Source organism: Adiantum capillus-veneris, chromosome 12, assembly GCF_014529385.1.
Source record: "Adiantum capillus-veneris isolate H3 chromosome 12, ASM1452938v2, whole genome shotgun sequence".
Lineage (NCBI taxonomy): Eukaryota > Viridiplantae > Streptophyta > Polypodiopsida > Polypodiales > Pteridaceae > Adiantum > Adiantum capillus-veneris.
In genome coordinates, this window is record NC_140942.1 from 51,056,571 (window position 1) to 51,076,474 (window position 19,904).

At 42.7% G+C, this 19,904-nt stretch overlaps 1 pseudogene; it reads right to left on the bottom strand.

Annotated features, from left to right (window-relative positions):
• Positions 1–19,687, bottom strand: part of LOC147445730 (uncharacterized) — a 36,957-nt pseudogene extending 17,270 nt beyond the window's left edge.
• Between the last annotated feature and the right edge of the window lie 217 nt (positions 19,688–19,904).

A 19,904-nucleotide genomic window follows, 5' to 3' on the forward strand; every position in this document is an offset into this window, starting at 1 on the left:
CGCTTGTCCTAATGACTGCATTCTTTTCAGAGGGGAATACATAGACATGGAGAAGTGTCCGAAATGTGATTCCGAAAGATATCGAGTAGATCTCCACGGGACAAAAATTCCACAAAAGGTTTTGCAACATTTTCCTGTGCTTCCTCGCATCAAGCATTTCTTCGAATGTAAGTCCATGGCCGCCCTAGCATCATGGCATGAGGAGAATAAATCTTCGGATGGTGTGCTACGAATTCCTGCAGATTGCGCAGCCTGGAAACATATAGATGGAACATGGTCGGATTTTGCCAAGGAAGCTCGAAATTTGCGCTTAGGCCTGGCTGTGGATGGTGTAAATCCATTTGGTCAAAGATCAACATCTTACAGTGTATGGCCCGTTGTCATCGTCAACTACAACATTCCCCCGTGGTTGACTACGAAGAAGGGGCACCTATGTCTAAGCTTGATTGTGCCAGGGCGATATAAAGTGGAGAATATGGATGTGTATCTTCGTCCACTATTGGAAGAGCTACAACAATTGTGGATTGGCATAGAGGTGGTGTATATGAGCCGAGACACAAGACGACGGAATGCTTTGATCAGAGGCATTCTAATGTGGACCATGCATGACTATCCCGGGCTAACAGAATGCTCAGGTGATCTATTGACACTCCTCACTCAGACACTGTAAATCTTGTTTTTTCCCATAGTTGATCTATTATCATGTGTATACATACAGGGCTTCAAACAAGCGGATACAGAGCATGTGTCACATGTGGACCTAGACTGAATGCATGTAGGGCGCCCTCACTGAAGAAGCAAATCTACGAAGGTCATCAAGCGTATCTTCCAGAGAATCATGTGTTACGCGACGGCTTTTTGGGAAGAGAGCCACCAAGGATGTCTGCACAAGCATGGTTAGAGCAGAAGGAGATGTGCGATGACGGATTGCCTCCAGGGATGAAGAGACTATCTCTATGGTACGAGTTACCATACTGGCCCCGACTCATGATCAATCACTTGCTCGATCCAATGCACATATTCAAGAATGTGGGTAATCTACTATGGGACCATCTGACCGGCAAGAAAGATACTTTGGGAGCCAGAGTTGACCTTAGAAATGCGGATCGTATGGAGAAATATTGGCCGCAAACAACGTCTGATGGATCGATAAAACTCCCTAAAGCACCATGGATTTTCACAGGAGCCAAAGAACGCAAAGTAAAAGAGACCATTCGATCTTTGCGGACCCCCACTGGCGTAATGCACTCGCTCCGAACGTGTTTTACTAAAGAAGGAAAGCTTACCGGTTTGAAGTCACACGATTGGCATAAAATGTGTCAGGTACGTTCATAGTGTACTTTAATATCATTGCATAAAATGTGGACTTTAATATCATTGCTGCACATACTTTACAGTTTATTTTACCGGTTGCCATTGAGGGATGTTTGTCTCTCGACATCCGTAACACAATCTACAAACTTGCAAAGCTGGTGTAATGGATCTCACAAAAGGAGATCAACGTAGACTCCATACCATTCGCCAAACTAAATGCTGCGGAGCTTGTGTGCATGTTTGAGAAACATTTTCCTACTACCATGCTAACCATTCAGGTGCATCTTCTTGTTCACATAGTTGATGAGGTGGAAATAGCTGGCACAGTTCATTCCAGATGGATGTTCTTCTTAGAACGTTTCATGAAAACGCTTAAGGGATATGTGCGTCAAAAGGCACGTCCGGAGGGTAGCATGGCAGAAGGTTGGTTGGTATCAGAGTCCCTAGTGTACATTGGAGAGTGGCTAGACGGATTTGATAAAGCTCGGGACATGCTATGGCGAACCATAGACGATGAGCGCATATCTGGGATTGTCATGTGCAATCTCGGTGTTGAGAAGAAGATGACGGAAGATCTAGAGGCTAAAATCAACAGATTTTGCCTGCTTCACAATCCAGTGATGCAAAAGTGGATTTCACAATATGAGGATGCAAAGCAAGAGCGACAAAGGGCACAAATCGAGTGGAAACGGGGAAGACGACCACCGATGCACTATCCGACGGTTCTGGAGAGCCTACCAACATTCATGAGCTTAAGATAATTCCACAACCAATTGAAAAGTGCACAACAATGCGGTGACGAAGTGACTGAGGAAGAGTGGGAGTACTCTCGGGGTTGCACGACCAAGGTAAGTTTGCAATGTACGACTAGCTAGTGACATTATTTCTAAACGTTTGAACGGCCACTCATAATCTTTGTTCGTTGTAGTATAAGTCATACACAGCAGCATGGTGTAAAGGTCGACATTTTAGGGTGGAACGGATCGACAAAAAGCGTTTTACTCAAGATTGTGGAATCATGGAAAAATTTGAACAGTCTAGTCGACGACGTTCCTCTGATGCAGATCCTGTGGTGGCGGAACTCACTTACTTCGTCACTCTACAAGAGATTTTGAGGATCGATTACAGAGGATTTTTTGTCGACTTGTTCGACGTGCAATGGTTCAAGATAATCATGGAGGGTCGCAACGCTACCGTGCGTAGAGGAGAGTCTGGTTTTCATGAGGTGGATTCTACTAAGAAATGGAATGACCTAAGAGACACTTTCGTACTACCCGAGCATTGTGAACAAGTAAGTATGTAAATAGTTAACATCCCCCTTTTACAAGTTATGTGCTTGAAAGCTCTCATATAAGTTATGTGGCTCGGGCAGGTAATATTTCATCCTACAAAGGCTACATCAAACTGGTGGTACGTCATAGAGGTAGCCCCTCGTAGTGCAAGGAGGTATGAAGGCTACCATGTGCCAATCACAACGGCATCAATGGAGGAGATCAGAGAAGATGCTCAATCAGAAGCCGCTGCGGTGGTGCGAGACGAGCATCAAGATGCTACTATTCTATATGGGGTGCATGCAGAGGAGCTACAAAATGAAACAGAGGATATGTGTTTAAACGGAGAGCTCTATATAGATATAGGAAGTTATGCTGAGTTATGCGAGGATGAGAGAGAGATCTCTTAAAGCCACAAATATTGTATTTGAACAATTTTGCTCCGTGTTGTAAAAGCTCTGGCTCTCTAAGTACCTTCCATGGTGTATAACGCTCTTTTCTACGCGCGCTCACATCTTTTGATTGAAAATTCTGAGTTTTCGACTTGCCTCTTCTATCACTCAATTCATTGCGTCATTGTATTTATATGCGCCATTACGTCATTGTATTTAATGGTCTTTGCGTCATTGTCTACTCTATTCATTCAATATTAAGTTTAAATATTCGTGTGTTTAATGCAGGTATGGATGATGAGGAGTTTCTTTCTTCTTTGTCACCGCAGCAGAGACAGTGGTACGTGGAGCGTCATCGCTCTGGCGCATCATCGCGCGTTCCTACTCCATCCACATCTCCCTCTCTTTCGGAGCATTCGGCGCGCTCCGAAGCTTCGGCGTCGACGAGACGATCTTCACACTCGGCTAGACACCGGCGCTCTAGTGGTGACGGTGGCGGTTGTTGTGGATATTATGCCGCCGATGCCTCCACACCGCCTCCTGTTCGACGAGGCTCCTTTGCCCGCCCCCACACCAGCCACAGCATCGCCATCTACGCCAGGTTTTGCGCGGTGACTGTTCCTAGCAGCTACACACCTCTACCTACTCCGCCAGGAGCCACCCCACTCGACATTCCTCGCTTCGGGGCCCAGACGTCGGTGGAGACACCTGACGTCCATACCCCCATCCACACGCCGCTAGAGACCCCTACCGGGACACCCAGGTTCACGCGTCACTGGCCAGAGGGCTTGCCTTATTCCGTCGACTTTAGCGGCAGCATCATCATGGATGATGGCGGCAAGAAGGTGATCTCGCGCATGCGTGGTTTTTGCTCTCAGCTATTTAGACACTACATACTAAACAAATGGAGTGAAGTACCAAGTGATTGAAAAAACAGAGTCATCAGCATACTTCATGATGAGTTTCTCGTTCCAACACGGGATCAGCGCTTCAATGAAGACCTGATGAAGATTCGAATGCGCGAATACTGCAAACACAAGCGTTCCGAAGTGCAAAAAGCAATCAAGCATGGGTGGAACAGGCCAGATTGGCTGGCCAAAGAAGATTGGAAGAATGAGAAGAAAGCAGCGCGCGAGAATCCCGACAAGTGGAAGCAACAAAAGGATGCAGCCAGAGCGTGAGTAGAGGCAGGGAGCTCGCACCACTTGGGGAGCAGTGGATGGGCATCATTTGAAGCCGATTTTGTAAGTGTTTTCGCATTGCTCTTTATGTTCGATAGTTTAGGGTTTATAAGTTTTTTAATTCTAACATACTGAAATCTTTGACAGTGGTCGATGATAGGACGTGATCCCACACCATACGAGTACGAGTACGCAGGCAGGAAGGGCTTAAACGCCCTGATGGACATTCTCAGTTCTCGCGGCGGCATGGTTAGTATTAGGGTTTACACTTTTTTTATTTTTTGTATTGTTTTATAAATGTCGTTATATGTTTATACTTACTGAAAGCTGTCTTATTGTCTTTTTTTGCAGAATCCGACAGATACGCCGCTTGGACGCGATGAGACGTCTGACTAGACGACGTCAATTTAGCCGTAGCTAGATAGCATTAGTTTAGGGTTTCTCATAGCTTATGTATCATGAGACGGATTTTATATGTCTTTTTGAACCATGTATATTATTACATTTGTCACCGCAGTTCATTTTGCCAATCAATTCTTTATGCCTATGATGTTGTACAATTGTCATTATTACATTTGCCAATCAATTCATTTTGCCTATGATGTGTACAATTGTCAATTTTACGCTTGTCAATTTTGCAAACAATGCGTCTTGTGGGTGACTATTTTGGGTCTATTATCTACCCTTGCACTTTTTTTAAAAAGTGAATCAAGTACAATATGGTTGATGGGTGGCAGGGCATTCAATGCCCTGTCACCAAAAAGAAATTCTCTCGGGCGTCGCTATAAGCGTCGCTATTTATGGCTCTGGAGCGTCGCTATGAGCGTCGCTATAGAATTTTGTGTAAACGTCGCTATAACCGTCGCTATGAGCGTCGCTATAGACTTTTGTGTAAACATCGCTATAACCGTCGCTATAGGCATCGCTATATAGCGACGCACATAGCGACGCATATAGCGACGCCTATAGGAACGGTTATAGCGACGGTTTTAGCGACGTCGGGGGTTATAAAAACCCAGTGTATTTCCGTCGCTAACAGCGTCACAAGAGCACACAACCTCTTGTAGTGTCTCTCCTTCAACTAAGCTCTATCTCTCACTTGGCCTCAACAAAGGAGAGGATTCTATCTCTTTTGAGCTAGCAAAGCGAAGGGGGAAGAGCTCAACTTCAAGCTCTGTTGCGCTCTCTCTCTCTCTCTCTCTCTCTCTCTCTCTCTCTCTCTCTCTCTCTCTCTCTCTCTCTCTCTCTCTCTCTCTCTCTCAATTTTGGGCAAAGCAAGCCATTGAGGAGGGCTCCAGGAAGACCGCAATCTCTCTCTCGATTAACTTATGCCTTCATATGCAAGTGTCATAACTCTCAGTTTCAAAGGGATTCTATGGCATCAAAATAGAGGTATCATGGAAGGGAAGATATAGGAAGTAGTGTAGTGGTTCTTGGTTGATTGTCAATATTGGCTGGAGCTAATAGATTTACCCAAGGTTTTTGATCATCTAAGTGATTGTTAGATATTGAGTGGTCCATACCTTGTACATTGACTTACAAGGACTCTTTGCTATGTGCTCCAAAAAGTTTTCTCGGTGTTTGGGATTCCTCTTTCATTGATGCTACAAGGCCCTTATTAACCAAGCCATCAACACATGCTGATTCCATATCATGACGTTTTTGTAGTCAAATGTTTATATATATAACTCTTGTTTCTGAGAAGGCCTAGCCATAACAGAGAAGGCAATGGAGTAGTGAGACTAAGAGTTTATGGTGGATAACTTTTTGTAGAATTTTGAAGGGTTATTCTTCATGTAGAGATAAATATCTCATATAAAACTTAGCAAAAATAGTACACGAACCAGATAAGAGTGCTAACAGTACATCAAATTTCACATACTATCCAAAAAAATACTATCAAAAGAGCACCAACTAGGCATCAAAATCATCTACACGCCTCTATGCATATTCTAAGGTAGAGCCACAAGTTGCGATCTCCAAAAACCTAACACACCTTGCACTAGGTAACCTGGCCCTCCTTTGTTCGGCTTGAAATAACCTCATGCATAACCCTTACAAAAGGCTAAGTAGACACAATGACTAGCTCTTCTAGAGCGACTCTCAAAAATGATTAGGACTACCAAATCAAGTCAAAAAAGACCCTACAATGGTGTCTAGAGGTACTATCCACAAAACAACCAACATGGGTTGTAAAATCACTACAGGATGTAGGATACATACATAAACAAGCATCAATATCAAAACACATCCTTGCAAGGATAACACTCTCAAAAGTGATCATAGCATAATACTTGTGCTATCATACCCACAATCAAAACACATGGAAATCCCACTGGAACTCAAATGATGCAAAATCATGTATCAAATTGTTGTAGACCGTGCGAGTATAAGAGGACTGCAACTTGTAGATACAGAGTTCGTAATCTTAAAAGTAAACCACATGTGTATACATTCTAGTCAAACATACATATGGCAATTCAAATCTACTCTTTAAATGCATACCTTGAAAGTAAACCGCAAGTGTATACATTATAGTCAAACATGCATACGCCGATTCAAATCTACTCTCAAAATGCATGGAGAGCTCAAAAAACATGTGAATTTATTTAAAAAATTGCTAATGGAAAGATATATCCCCACTTGTACTCAGCTTCCACTATTGAAAAGTTCTCTCTTTGTCTCTCACTCTCTATGATGCTAGACAACATGTGTGTGTGTGTGTGTGTGTGTGTGTGTTGAACCAATGAAGGGAGCATGTGTATATCTATGTGTAGGAGAATTGATGGAAAAGTCCGATATCATTATGTTGAAGTCAATGCCAAGTAGGAGAAGCGGATGCCCACTGGAAGTACCCGTTGATGCCAAATTTTGGAGAAGCTGATGCCGAATAGGAGTACTCATCAATGATGTTCATACAGATGTGTAAGTGTATGTATATGTATGTGTGTGTGTGTGTGTGTGTGTGTGTATGTGTGTGTCTCCATACATGTGTTTCCATTCTTTGTCAATCCATAGGATTGCCCATGCGTTATTTTCCTCTCATACTTCCTTATTCTTGTTTTAAGTTTATTAGTGTTGCATGTTGGAGCTATATATGGATCACTCTATCTAAGTTGGTCTCAGCTATATATTCAACTTTTCTTTAATAAGAATCAAATTTTGAGAGTGTACATGGTCTCTCTCTCTCTCTCAACATGGTATTAGATAATGATCACCTAGGGATGCAACCCATGGTTAAGAAAAATATAATGAGTGTTTTAATTGTTTGTTGCTATTCGATGTGATTCACTTTTGATACATTTACTTATCGATTTGTGTCTTGACATCCTTGGCTTAATGTTACCATATACATGTGGTAGTGATGTGTGTGAACACACTAGGGCCGCCGGGGCATTTTTTCCCTCTTTAGGAGGTTTTTTCCCCCGAGCATTGTATATATGCCCATCACTCTAGGGCTATGAATCTTTCCATTGCACACTAAGTAATATACTCTCTATTGTGTGCCTTGAGATTCCTTCATCTTCTCCAAGCTGTGTGTCTCTCTGTGCTATTAAGTATGGAGCCTGATTTACCCTTGTAATTTTCTGTGGTAAAAGCGCACATTTGTAAGGCCCCCATTATGAGGAGAAGCCATCGTGCGTGAAGGAAAATCACTAACCGGAAACCAAAATTTTCACGGACAAGAATCAGGGGCAACTTTAAAGGCCTTGGGGGCGGACGCCCCTGAGACTTTTTTTTCGTCGGAATATTCCTTTTCGTCGGAATATTATGGCCGGACGGTGGTCGGAAAGTGGTCGGAAAACAACCGGTCGGTTGGCCGGTGGCCGGTAGTCAATGGCCGATGGCCGGTGGTCGGAAGTCAATGGCCGGTGGCTGGTGGTCGGAAGTCAATGGCCGGTGGCTAGTGGCCTAATTCAAAAGCGGACTTGTCTTCTCAAGGGCGGCCACACATGGGCGGATTGGAGGGTCCGATTTGGACTTATTCGCACAAGGGCGGCTACACATGGCTGTCTCTCATGAGAGAGGGAAGCCCTTTTGGCCTATAAAAGGAGGCCATTTCTACACACATTTCATAGTGTGAAGTTGATGCAACAAGGTGAGTGTGAGGTGGTGAGAGTGAAGCAAGGCGGGAGCTCCATTAAGGGTATAATCCCTTTGTAAGCTACTTCTTGTTTTGAAGTACTAAAGCCATTGAGTGGCTGCTTTCCCGTGGACGTAGCCCACATTGGGTGAACCACGTATATCGTGTGTACTCTCTCTCTCTCTCTCTACTCTATAATCTCGTGTGTATAAATCTGTCTCTCTCCATTAAGTAATCTACTCAATTATCTATTTAGCTACGTCTCATTTCCTAACAACTGGTATCAGAGCAAGGTTTGCTCGTAGCTAAATTATCTCAAGGAAAGGATTCCTTGAATTGAGTGGGAGTTATGGCGGAGGAAGGGAAGCTCAAGATTGAGATGTTCAACGGCAAAAACTACCAACATTGGAAGATGCAGATTGAAGACTATCTCTACCAGAAGGACCTCTATTTGCCACTAGGCGGTCTTGCGAAGAAGCCCACAACAATGGCAGATGAAGCATGGATTGTCCTTGATCGAAAGGCACTAGGAACAATCCGGTTAAGCTTGGCGTCAACGGTGGCCTTCAATGTTTCGGAGATGAAGACCCCGGAGAACTTGATGAAGTCACTTGACGACTTCTACGAGAAACCATCGGCAACCAATAAGGTATTTCTTATGAAGCGCTTGTTCAATCTAAAGATGGCAGAGAATGGTTCAGTTGCAGAACACCTAAATGACTTTAACACAAACATAAGTCAACTTCGATCAATGAAAATCAATTTCGATGACGAAGTGCGAGCTCTCCTTATACTATCATCTCTACCGGATAGTTGGGACATCCTTGTGATGGCTGTAAGTAATTCTATCTCTGGAACAAATACTCTTAAGTTTGATGATGTTGTGGGTGTTCTCCTAAGTGAGGAAATGCGAAGGAGAAGCACAGGAGAATCATCAAGTGCTGCACTATCAGTGGAAACAAGAGGAAGGCCTAAGGAGAGGTTCAAAAACCAAAAGGGTCGTGATCGCTCAAGGCTGAGCAAGTCACACACAAAGTCAGTTCTTGAATGTTGGAATTGCGGCAAGAAGGGCCACGTCAAGAAGGGCCACATCAAGAAGGATTGCTGGTCCAAGAAGAAGAAGGAGACAGAGTCTCAAGACAACAAGCCAACATCGGAGGCCAATGTGGCAGGTAAAGTAGAGCAAGATGCTCTAATTCTCTCATTAGACAATGTGTCTAATTCCTGGATAGTAGATTCCGGGGCTTCATTCCATGTGACACCACACAAGCAACATTTCCAAGACTACACCAAAGGTAATTTTGGGTATGTATACTTGGGAGATGATGAAGCTTGTGAGATTGTCGGCAAAGGTACAGTTTCTGTCAAAACTGCTAACGGAAATGAATGGAAGCTTAAAGATGTTAGGCATGTTCCTTCTCTTCGCAAAAATTTGATCTCTACAGGACAATTGGACGATGAAGGTCACAACATTGCATTCGGAAACAAACGGTGGAAGATCTCAAAGGGATCTTTGGTGGTTGCCAAGGGAGAAAAAGTCGGTACACTTTACTTGTGTACTGTTGGCACGCAACCTTCAGCTTGTTCAGCAACTACAGAAGTTGACAGTGCGGTGTGGCACTATCGACTTGGGCATATGAGTGCCAAAGGAATGCAAATCCTTCAAACAAAGAAGCTTCTACCAGGTTTGAAAGAAGTGGACTTAGAGTTCTGTGAAGATTGTGTTTATGGTAAACAAAAGAGGGTAAAATTTCAAAAATCAGGAAATGAAAGAAAACATAAAAAACTTGAGTTGGTTTATTCTGATGTTTGGGGTCCTGCAAGTACACCATCACTTGGTGGCTCATTGTACTATGTAACATTCATAGACGATGCGACTAGAAAAACATGGGTTTATGTCATGAAGAATAAATCCGATGTATTTTCCATATTTCAAAGGTGGAAAGCCTTTGTGGAGAATGAAACAGGTACCAAGGTTAAATGCCTCAGATCCGACAATGGAGGCGAATATTGCAGCCAAGCTTTTGAAAGATTTTGTGCTAGCAATGGCATTCGGAGGCAAAGGACAACCCCAAGGACACCTCAACAAAATGGGATTTCGGAAAGGATGAACAGGACAATCATGGAACAAGCACGAAGCATGCGGCTACATGCAGGCCTACCGCTTGAGCTTTGGGCGGAAGCTGTAAGTACGTCTGTGTACTTAGTCAATCGGTCACCCTCAACCGCATTGGATGGGGGAGTTCCAGAAGAGGCATGGACAGGTAAACCGGTGAATTATGCTTTTATCAAAGTGTTTGGGTGTGAGGCTTTCATGCACATAGATAGAAGCCTAATATCAAAGTTAGATGCAAAGTCCAAAAAGTGTTTCTTCATTGGCTATGGAGAAGGAGACTTTGGGTATCGCATATGGAATCCTGAAGATGGTAAAATCTTAAGGAGTAGGGATGTAATTTTTAACGAACAAAATATGTACAAAGATTACTTGGAAAGAAAAAGAAGGTGGGAAGAAAAGGTACAAGTCTAAGCTTGTGGTAAAAGGTTTTTCTCAAAAGAAAGGTATTGACTTCAATGAAATATTTTCTCCTGTTGTAAAAATGAACTCAATTAGGCTTGTCTTAAGCCTTGTGGCTGCTCATGATCTAAATCTCGAGCAAATGGATGTAAATACGGCATTCCCTCACGGTGACTTAGAGGAGGAAATCTACATGCTTCAACCAAAGGGGTATGAAGTAAAAGGTAAGGAGAAAATGGTTTGCAGATTAAAGAAGAGCTTGTATGGTTTAAAGCAAGCATCAAGACAATGGTACTTGAAGTTTGATCGATGGATGTTGGATCATGGATTCACAAGATGCAACTCGGATCACTGCGTCTACACGGAGAATTTGGGAGATGGGAAATTCATCATCCTAATGTTGTATGTTGATGACATGTTGATTGCAAGTGCTAACATGCAGGACATCAAAGACCTAACAGAGGAGCTGTCCAAATCTTTTTCAATGAAAGATTTAGGTGCTGCAAAGAGGATACTTGGTATGAAAATATCAAGGGATAGGACGAAGAAGACAATAAAGCTATCTCAAGAAGATTACATCAAGAAGGTACTAGAAAGGTTTGCAATGCAAAATGCAAAACCAGTTTCTACACCTTTGGCTGGTCATTTTAAACTAACGAAGGATATGTGTCCGAAGACACAAGAGAAGATAGCCTATATGTCTAAAGTTCCATATGCTGCAGCGGTAGGTTCTCTAATGTATGCTATGGTCTGGACAAGGCCAGACATTGCACATGCAGTGGGAGTTGTGAGTAGGTTCATGGACAACCTAGGTAAAGAGCATTGGCAAGCTGTGAAGTGGATACTTAGGTATCTAAAAGGGACAACAACAAATGCTTTGTATTTTGGAGGAACTGATATTTTTCTAGAAGGGTATGCTAATGCAGATATGGCAGGTGACAAAGATACTCGAAGGAGCACTACTGGCTATGTGTTCACGGTTGGAGGCACAGCAGTAAGCTGGGCTTCAAAGCTGCAGAAAGTGGTTTCACTTTCTACCACGGAAGCAGAGTATGTAGCAATGACGGAGGCAAGCAAAGAAATTATGTGGCTTCACAGATTCTTAGAAGAGCTTGGATTCAAACAAGACAATTGTGTCTTGTACAGTGATAGCCAAAGCGCTATCCATCTTGTGAAGAACTCAGCCTTTCATTCAAGGACAAAGCACATTGAGGTAAGATATCACTTCATACGCACTCTTTTGGAAGAGGGACAACTAAAGCTAGGAAAGGTGCATACAAGTGAAAATCCTGCAGACATGTTTACAAAGGTGGTCAACAAGGAGAAGTTGAGCTTTTGCTCATCTTCAATCAGCACTCAAGGATAAGAAGCCAGAATGGAAAGCAGTCACAGGTTTGGTTTGGATATCAGTCTCCAAGTGGGAGATTGTTAAGTATGGAGCCTGATTTACCCTTGTAATTTTTTGTGGTAAAAGCGCACATTTGGAAGGCCCCCATTATGAGAAGAAGCCATCGTGCATGAAGGAAAATCACTCACCGGAAACCAAAATTTTCACGGACAAGAGTCAGGGGCAACTTTAAAGGCCTCGAAGGCGGAGGCCCCCAAGACTTTTTTTCGCCGGAATATTATGGCCGGACGGCGGTCGGAAAGTGGTCGGAAAACAACCGGTCGGTTGGCCGGTGGCCGGTAGTCAATGGCCGATGGCCGGTGGTCGGAAGTCAATGGCCGGTGGCTGGTTTCACGGGATGTAGTGTTTGTGGAAGATTTTGCTCAGCCCTTACTATCATGTACTAGAGACAGTAATGTAAGCTCAGAGGACATTTATGACACTTTGTTGCCTCTTTTGAGTCGTGGAAATACGAATGTAATTTACAATGAGGAAAATGTTCAACCTATGGGGGTTTCTGAGAATGTTACAGGTCAGCCTATTACTGATGCAGATGTACATGATGTACTTGATGAGGAAAGGGCTGAAAATGAGCAGGCTAGAGGTATGCCAAAATGGTTGGTGCACACTTTGCGTGACAGTAAATTGGATGCACCTTTGTCTAGTCGTACTCGTTCAGGCTCTTTCCATGCATCTAATGCATCAGATTGTTATGCTTTGGCTGTGTCTAGCTTACATGATGCTGAGGAGCCTTTGTCTTTTGATGAAGCACAGAACTCAAAAAATTGGATGGCTGCCATGCAATCAGAATATGATGCACTTATAGAAAATGACATGTGAGCTTTATGTGATTTACCTTCTGGAAAAAATTCCATTGGTACAAAGTGGGCTTACAACTTGAAATGCAAGCCGCATGGTGAGATCGATCGCCATAAGGATCGACTTGTTGCAAAGGGTTATGCACAGCAAGAAGGCAAAGATTATGAAGAGACATTTGCTCCCACTTGTCGTATGACTACTCTGCGTTTTCTATATGCATTGGCAACTCATTTTGGTTGGGATGTACATCAATCAGACATTGTTACCGCTTTTTTGAATGGTGACATATTTGAGGAAGTTTATGTAACGCAACCTCGCGGTTTTGTCATAAAAGGATAAGAGGACAAAGTGTGCAGATATAAGAAGGCTTTGTACGGGTTGAAGCAATCTCCTCGTGCTTGGTATGAGAAAGTTGACACTCATTTGGTCAAACAAGGCTTTCGTAAACAGTCCAACAGAAAGCACATTGTATGTAAAGCGTGAGGGTGATGTACTTCTCATTGTGGTTCTTTATGTCGATGATTTGCTAGTCACTCGACCAAATGAGAAACATATTTCTGAATTTAAGGCCGATTTGAATGCTACTTTCAAGATGAAAGATTTGGGGATGTTGTATCATTACTTGGGTATACACTTTAAGAAGTGTGATGGTGGTATTGCCTTGTGTCAGAAAAGCTACATAGAGACATTGCTATGTAAGTTTGGACTAGAGGATTGCAAATCTATTGCCACTCCCATGGAAATAGGTTTGAAGTTGAGTCTACATGATGTTGGAGATCCTGCTGATGTCACTCTTTACCAAACTACTGTTGGCTGCCTCATTTATGTATGCAACACGAGGCCAGATATTCAGTTTGCAGTCTCACAAGTCAACAGATTTATGCATAGCCCAGGGTCTAAGCATTGGTAGGCTGTTAAGAGGATCTTCTGCTACCTTAGTGCCACTATACATCTTGTCTTGTTTTATCCCAAGGGGGTATCATTGCCGCCATACTTACATGCTTTTTCGGACTCAAATTGGGGTGGTTGTTTTGACACGCGAGTGTCCACAACTAGTCTTTGTTTCATGCTTAGCAATTCATGTATATCATGGTTGAGCAAGCAGCAACCTACTGTGGCCAATTCAAGTTGTGAGGATGAGTACAAGGCAGTCTTCACAGCAACGGTTGAGTGTGTATGGCTCAAACGCCTTTTGGTTGATTTGGGTGTTGGACAGGACACTGCCAAGACTATCTACAGTGACAATCAGAGCGCATTGGCAGTTGCGAGGAACCCAGTTTTTCATGCTCGCACAAAGCACATTGAGGTGCATTACCACTATGTCAGGGAGAGGCTCTCAGCAGGAGAGATCAGCTTGGCTTATGTGCCAACAAAGGACAACCTTGCAGATTTTTTCACAAAGCCATTGTCTCATGAGAAGCTTGAAGATTTCCGCAAATCTTTGGGCTTACTCCCTTTTGAGGACTGATCATGTCCTCAGGGCATGACACTTCCCTTTACTCTTGTGCCAGCTCTCGTTCACCGCATCACTCCAGGGGGGATTTGTTACCATATACATGTGGTAGTGATGTGTATGAACACACTAGGACCGTCGGGGCATTTTTCCCCTCTTTAGGAGGTTTTTTTCCCGAAGCATTGTATATACGCCCATCACTCTAGGGCTATCTATCTTTCCATTGCGCACTAAGTAATATACTCTCTATTGTGTGCCTTGAGCTTCCTTCGTCTTCTCCAAGCTGTGTGTGTCTCTCTGCAACCCTAATTCCAACACTTAAGATCATATTTAGAGGGTCTTCTATCAAAATTTAGAAAATGGAAAAGTAAAATTGAGCTTGGGATTTTGTCAAAACTTGTTCATCTACTCATGCTCTTTGATCTGAGGGTTTGTACATAATGGAGTTTTTGCTTGTAGGTTATGCTATTCTTAGTGTATGATTGAACATGGTTTCATCTTCGTGAAGCGTTTGCTATTGTTATTTTCATTTTAAGCATCAATCCCTTTTTTTTGTAAAGGATCAATCCTTTTTCGAAAAAAAAATAGTGTTTCATGGTGCATAGTGCACCCACCAATTTTGAGTCTCACATATCTTTATTTTGAGGACTCTTTTATTTTGTACGTCTCCTTTTACCTGAGATTTTCTGCATTCTGTATGATTGAACATGGTTTCATCTTCGTGAAGCATTTGCTATTGTTATTTTCATTTTAAGCATCAATCCCTTTTTTTTTGTAAAGGATCAATCCTTTTTCTATTTCAAGCATCAATCCTTTTTGGAAAAAAAAATAGTGTTTCATGGTGCATAGTGCACCCACCAATTTTGAGTCTCACATATCTTTATTTTGAGGACTCTTTTATTTTGTACGTCTCCTTTTACCTGAGATTTTCTGCATCGTGTCTTGTCAACACTCTTTAAGCCTTCCTTGAGCGTCCTTTTTTGCTAATTTTGGCAAACTATGACCATGATACTTCTCTCTCATTATCACTTGACATCTCTTGGATGTTGTGGCCTTCATCATATATGGAGTGTAGATTTTGTGATCTTATCTTATATGTCTTCTTGCAACCAAATATGATTATGATTATTCTTATCAATTGTTTTCCTTCTTGAAAGTGTTTTGTTTCTCATTTTCAAGGCCATGAGTTTTCTAGGTGGAAAGCAAAGATTTTTTTATTTCTTGAAGGCGATGAGCTCTCGAATGTTGTTCTTGTATATATGTCCATCTCCATCTCTTAATCCAGGCATTACAAGTTCCTATCACTGAAGAACTTATTTTGAAAAGTGATATCTTTCTTATAGAGATTGACAATGGTGTGATAAAGAGGTTCATCCCTCACTATATTCTTTTTTCTCTTAGTAGTTGCCTTTTGCTTAATGCATATGAACTTTCTACTTCCAAGACATATGTGAGTATCTTATAGAAAACTTTTAAAAGAAGTCTATTACATTAGTAATTTATTTAAGAGGTTTTCTTACCAAGTTACAATATGAACTTGGTGTCATGATGCTTCACGTCCACAATGTGAAACTCAGATAGGACACACCATTTCAGGCATTCTCAACTCTCCAACAAAATTATTCTACTTGCAAGGATATGTAATTTTCTCGAGAACATTGCTTGTGCAGACATGCTCAATATAGCAGCAACAAAAAAGTTTTGAATATATTTGTTTTATTCAAGGCATGTGTTGGACTATACTTCAGTAAATATGTATACCAATTTTATTCTCGACAATGCATTGGCCGACATTTATGATGGTGGGATATGCCAAATGTTGATGTTGTGCTTGGCTCGTACATATGTATGTCAAATCTTGATGTTGTGCTTGGCAATTTTTTAGTACATATGTATGCCAAATTTGGTGAGCTTTAGAGAGCACATGGCAAGGAAGACAATTAACTATGCTTTGGATTTCCTTCAACATGAAAAATACGTTTTTTTTTTTTTGAAATCATCGACAATAATTTGTACTTTGCATGCTTGGGTAAATATCCATGCCAAACGTGTGGCACTCGCAAATGCTTTGTCCATTTCTCTAATACCATAAGTGTAGCGCTTTGCAAAGCATTGGACGACATTAATGATGTTTTGCAATGCATTGGCTGACAAGTGATGCTTACTAGTGCTTTGATCGATATATAAGCCAAAACTAGTGTGCTTGAAATGATGTGGGTGGCCCAAGGAGCATTGGCCATCAGGGCCGAAAATTGCAACCCTTCCCGCCCTTCCTTTGCTGCTAGCCCTGCACATGACGGGCAAATTTATAATAGCCCTTCCCAAGGAAGGACAAGTTGTTCGACTGGCCCTGCCCCAAGGCAACCTTTCAAAATGCCCTGCAGAGATTAATCATGTCAATGCTTGACATTGTGACTTTTGGACTTGTACCCAGAGGATGTTCTATGGACTTTGAGAGTCACTAATGAGTATAGAATCTGATTTTGTAGGTTGTGCAAGCATGCATTGCCATACACCTTAAAAAAAACTAAGGTGTACTTTTTAATATAGGGAATTTCAAGTATGCTTTTTAATATAGGGAATTTTAACGCGTTGGGCATACTGTAAAGGAAACAAAATATGAAGTTTGAACTTGAGAGTTGAATGTTCAATCGCTTGCAAGTTTTCTAACGAAGGCATCAGGCTTGAATGATGGGTCTCGTCACTCGTGTCTCTCATCCACCAATTGCTGACATAGAGCTTCTATATCCAAGTTCCAAGTGAGATGAGGAGGTTTGAGGGATACCATGTAATCAAGGCTAGTGGGTTGGAAAAAGAGAGAAGGTAAGTACACTAGAGATTAACTCAAAGCATGGCTGAATAATGCCTTATTGAAGGAAATTACGGAGTGAGTAAAGATTAAGCACTCTTGATGCTCTCCAATTTGATTTGCTATGAAAAATCTTTTAAAGTTGTTCTCAAATATTGATTCATTCTTACACGAGCTCAGACTCACGATCAACTAAAGCTCCAGATTCCAAAATTTCCTAGCACTCTCCCATTATTCATGAACTGCAAGCTCCCCTCGAGAGTCGCTTGGGAAACCTCTAGGTTGTGAGTCCAAATGACTCCAAAGTCTACGATTGCAAAGGTCCTTCAAGCCTCAAGGCTCCTTCATAAATCTTGATTCACATAGTGCTAGCCTCCTAGTTTGTTAGGCATGCTCCCAAAGCCTATTTATAGGAACCCCTACTTATCACTTCATCATTTTTAAGATGGCACCATGTGTAATGATTAGGATGCTACAGTTTATCTTGTTATATAATATTATGAGGATCTTATTTTTTGCTGTTGGTGATTCTTAGGGGACGAGAATGACTTAAGAGGGAACTTGAAAGCTGAAGTTTGAAGAGATGTCTACCCTAGCTTCACAGAGAGAATAGTGATAGCGATAACTTCATGATCTCAAAATGGGAGGTTTGTAACTCGGGAGGCGACTCTTCATGGTTACAATTCTAGCAAAGGACACATCCCAACAAAAATCAAGATATATGATGTCGTCATTGCAGCTGCATTGCAGGACATTTCAAGTTCCAAGTATTTGCATGTTCCATTTACAACTTACTACTTCTCTTGCTCATTGTGTATCTTGTAGAAAATGATTTTTAGTACTGCTACGCAATGTTTCAAAAGTGCACCCTTTCTCATTGTACTTTAGAATTTTCTTTACAAGAACTCTTGAAAATATCCCTTCCCTAGGATGGGTAAAGGTGCCCTGTAATTTTCAGGCATGTTGGCCATGCATAGAAAATAAAAATTAAGAAAGCAATCCTTTTTTAAAAGAAAAAAATCGATAAGGAAGAAATAGGAAATGAGCAGTGTAAGGAGAAAGTCAGCAGAGGTAAGGCCGCTTGCGTCAAATTTGACAAAGGGGATATTTTGGCTTGCCGCATCATTAGGGGGAGAGTCGCACACAAAGCCTTGGCTCTATATGCAAACGAAAGAAACCATAAAAATCTCTTGAAAAAAGAGAAGTTTTCGATGGCAAGCAGCGAGGATTGATAAACAATGTGGACAAACAAAGAGGGCGAGCAAAGTTTGTGCTCTACCCCGGTGGTCGCCATCTGGTCTTTTGCATTATAGGGCAAGGTCAATGCATGACCTTTCCCTTCCGGCAAGGTCGTGGGGAGGGGCATGGCAAAATTGACAAAATTGCAGACCGTGTCCATGCACAATGCATACTTGACTTTGCATTCGCCAAATTCGCTTGATGATGCCAAGGTCGTGCATCGGAGGGTTGCAGATCTCAGCCCTCCATCTATTGTCTCCAACTACCTAGTCAGAGACCGTCAAGGTCGGGGGTCGTGGGGAAAACCCTCCAGGCTCCCAACCGTCAATCTGCTACACGTTCTACAAAAGAATCCACACTTGCATCGTTAGATGTACGACAGGTCAGCACCCGGAATCGAGTACTCCCATGCATCCAATGAGGAGAAGGCATGTCAACGCAAGGGAAGCATGAACTTCTGACACCTCAGCCGGTAAAATTTTTGCAGCCTCAGATGCTCACAACTTGCCACCTCGGCTCTCGGAATCTGGAATGTCTATCTACTGTCCTTGCATGTCAGATGACACTGCCCCCACTCAGCTTGGCACAATTCCCACCACTGACGTGTCTGCTGCAAGTTCTTCCATGCATGGTCCCCCCTCCCTTCGGCCGTGAATGGTCCCGCGGTGACCATTCCCTGCAATGCTTCCTCCCCCCTGGCTCCCAGCCTCCGGCGGTCGCCAAGGGGTCACAAGCATTACAGGGAATGGTCACCACGGGACCATTGCCTAGCCCGTCATATGGCTCCCACATAAGTAGACGGAATCCACAGACCATCAACCAATGGTTGGCACCCCAATCAGCAGCCGGAATGGAGCCTGGAGTTGACAGCTCAGTAGTCGGAATCAACGCAATGCATGATTCACGCTATAGCTGCAACGGGCAGTGTAATTTGACCATCAAAGCCAATAACATCATTGCCAAAGGAAAATTAAAGAAGATTTATGGACAAAATGTAAGGATGACTCTCTCTCTCTCTCTCTCTCTCTCTCTCTCTCTCTCTCTCTGTGTATGTCCGTAGGACAGGTGTGTAGACTAGTGGTAAAATAAAACGCAGGGCTTACATTGGTGTCGGAGAGGTCGCCCGACCGGCCCTGCTCGCTGGAGAGTGCATGAGCGCGCAATACAATCAAAGGGAGCGTGATGAGCAAACAGCTCCCTATAGAAGATGATGGAGTTTCCATGTTAATACAGGCAACGCAGCGTCTCAATATACGGTAGCCAGGTATTAAATATGTATCGGCACTCGGCCATGGAAAATGCAAATCACATCCGTCCTCCACGTCCTCTCCGCCATTCCTCACCCTGGGGCCTATATGCTAATTAATTTCTTTCACCGAGTGACCCACCACAGATCACATCCTTTCCTTTCTTTTGGTGATCTTTCGTCAATGATGAGCT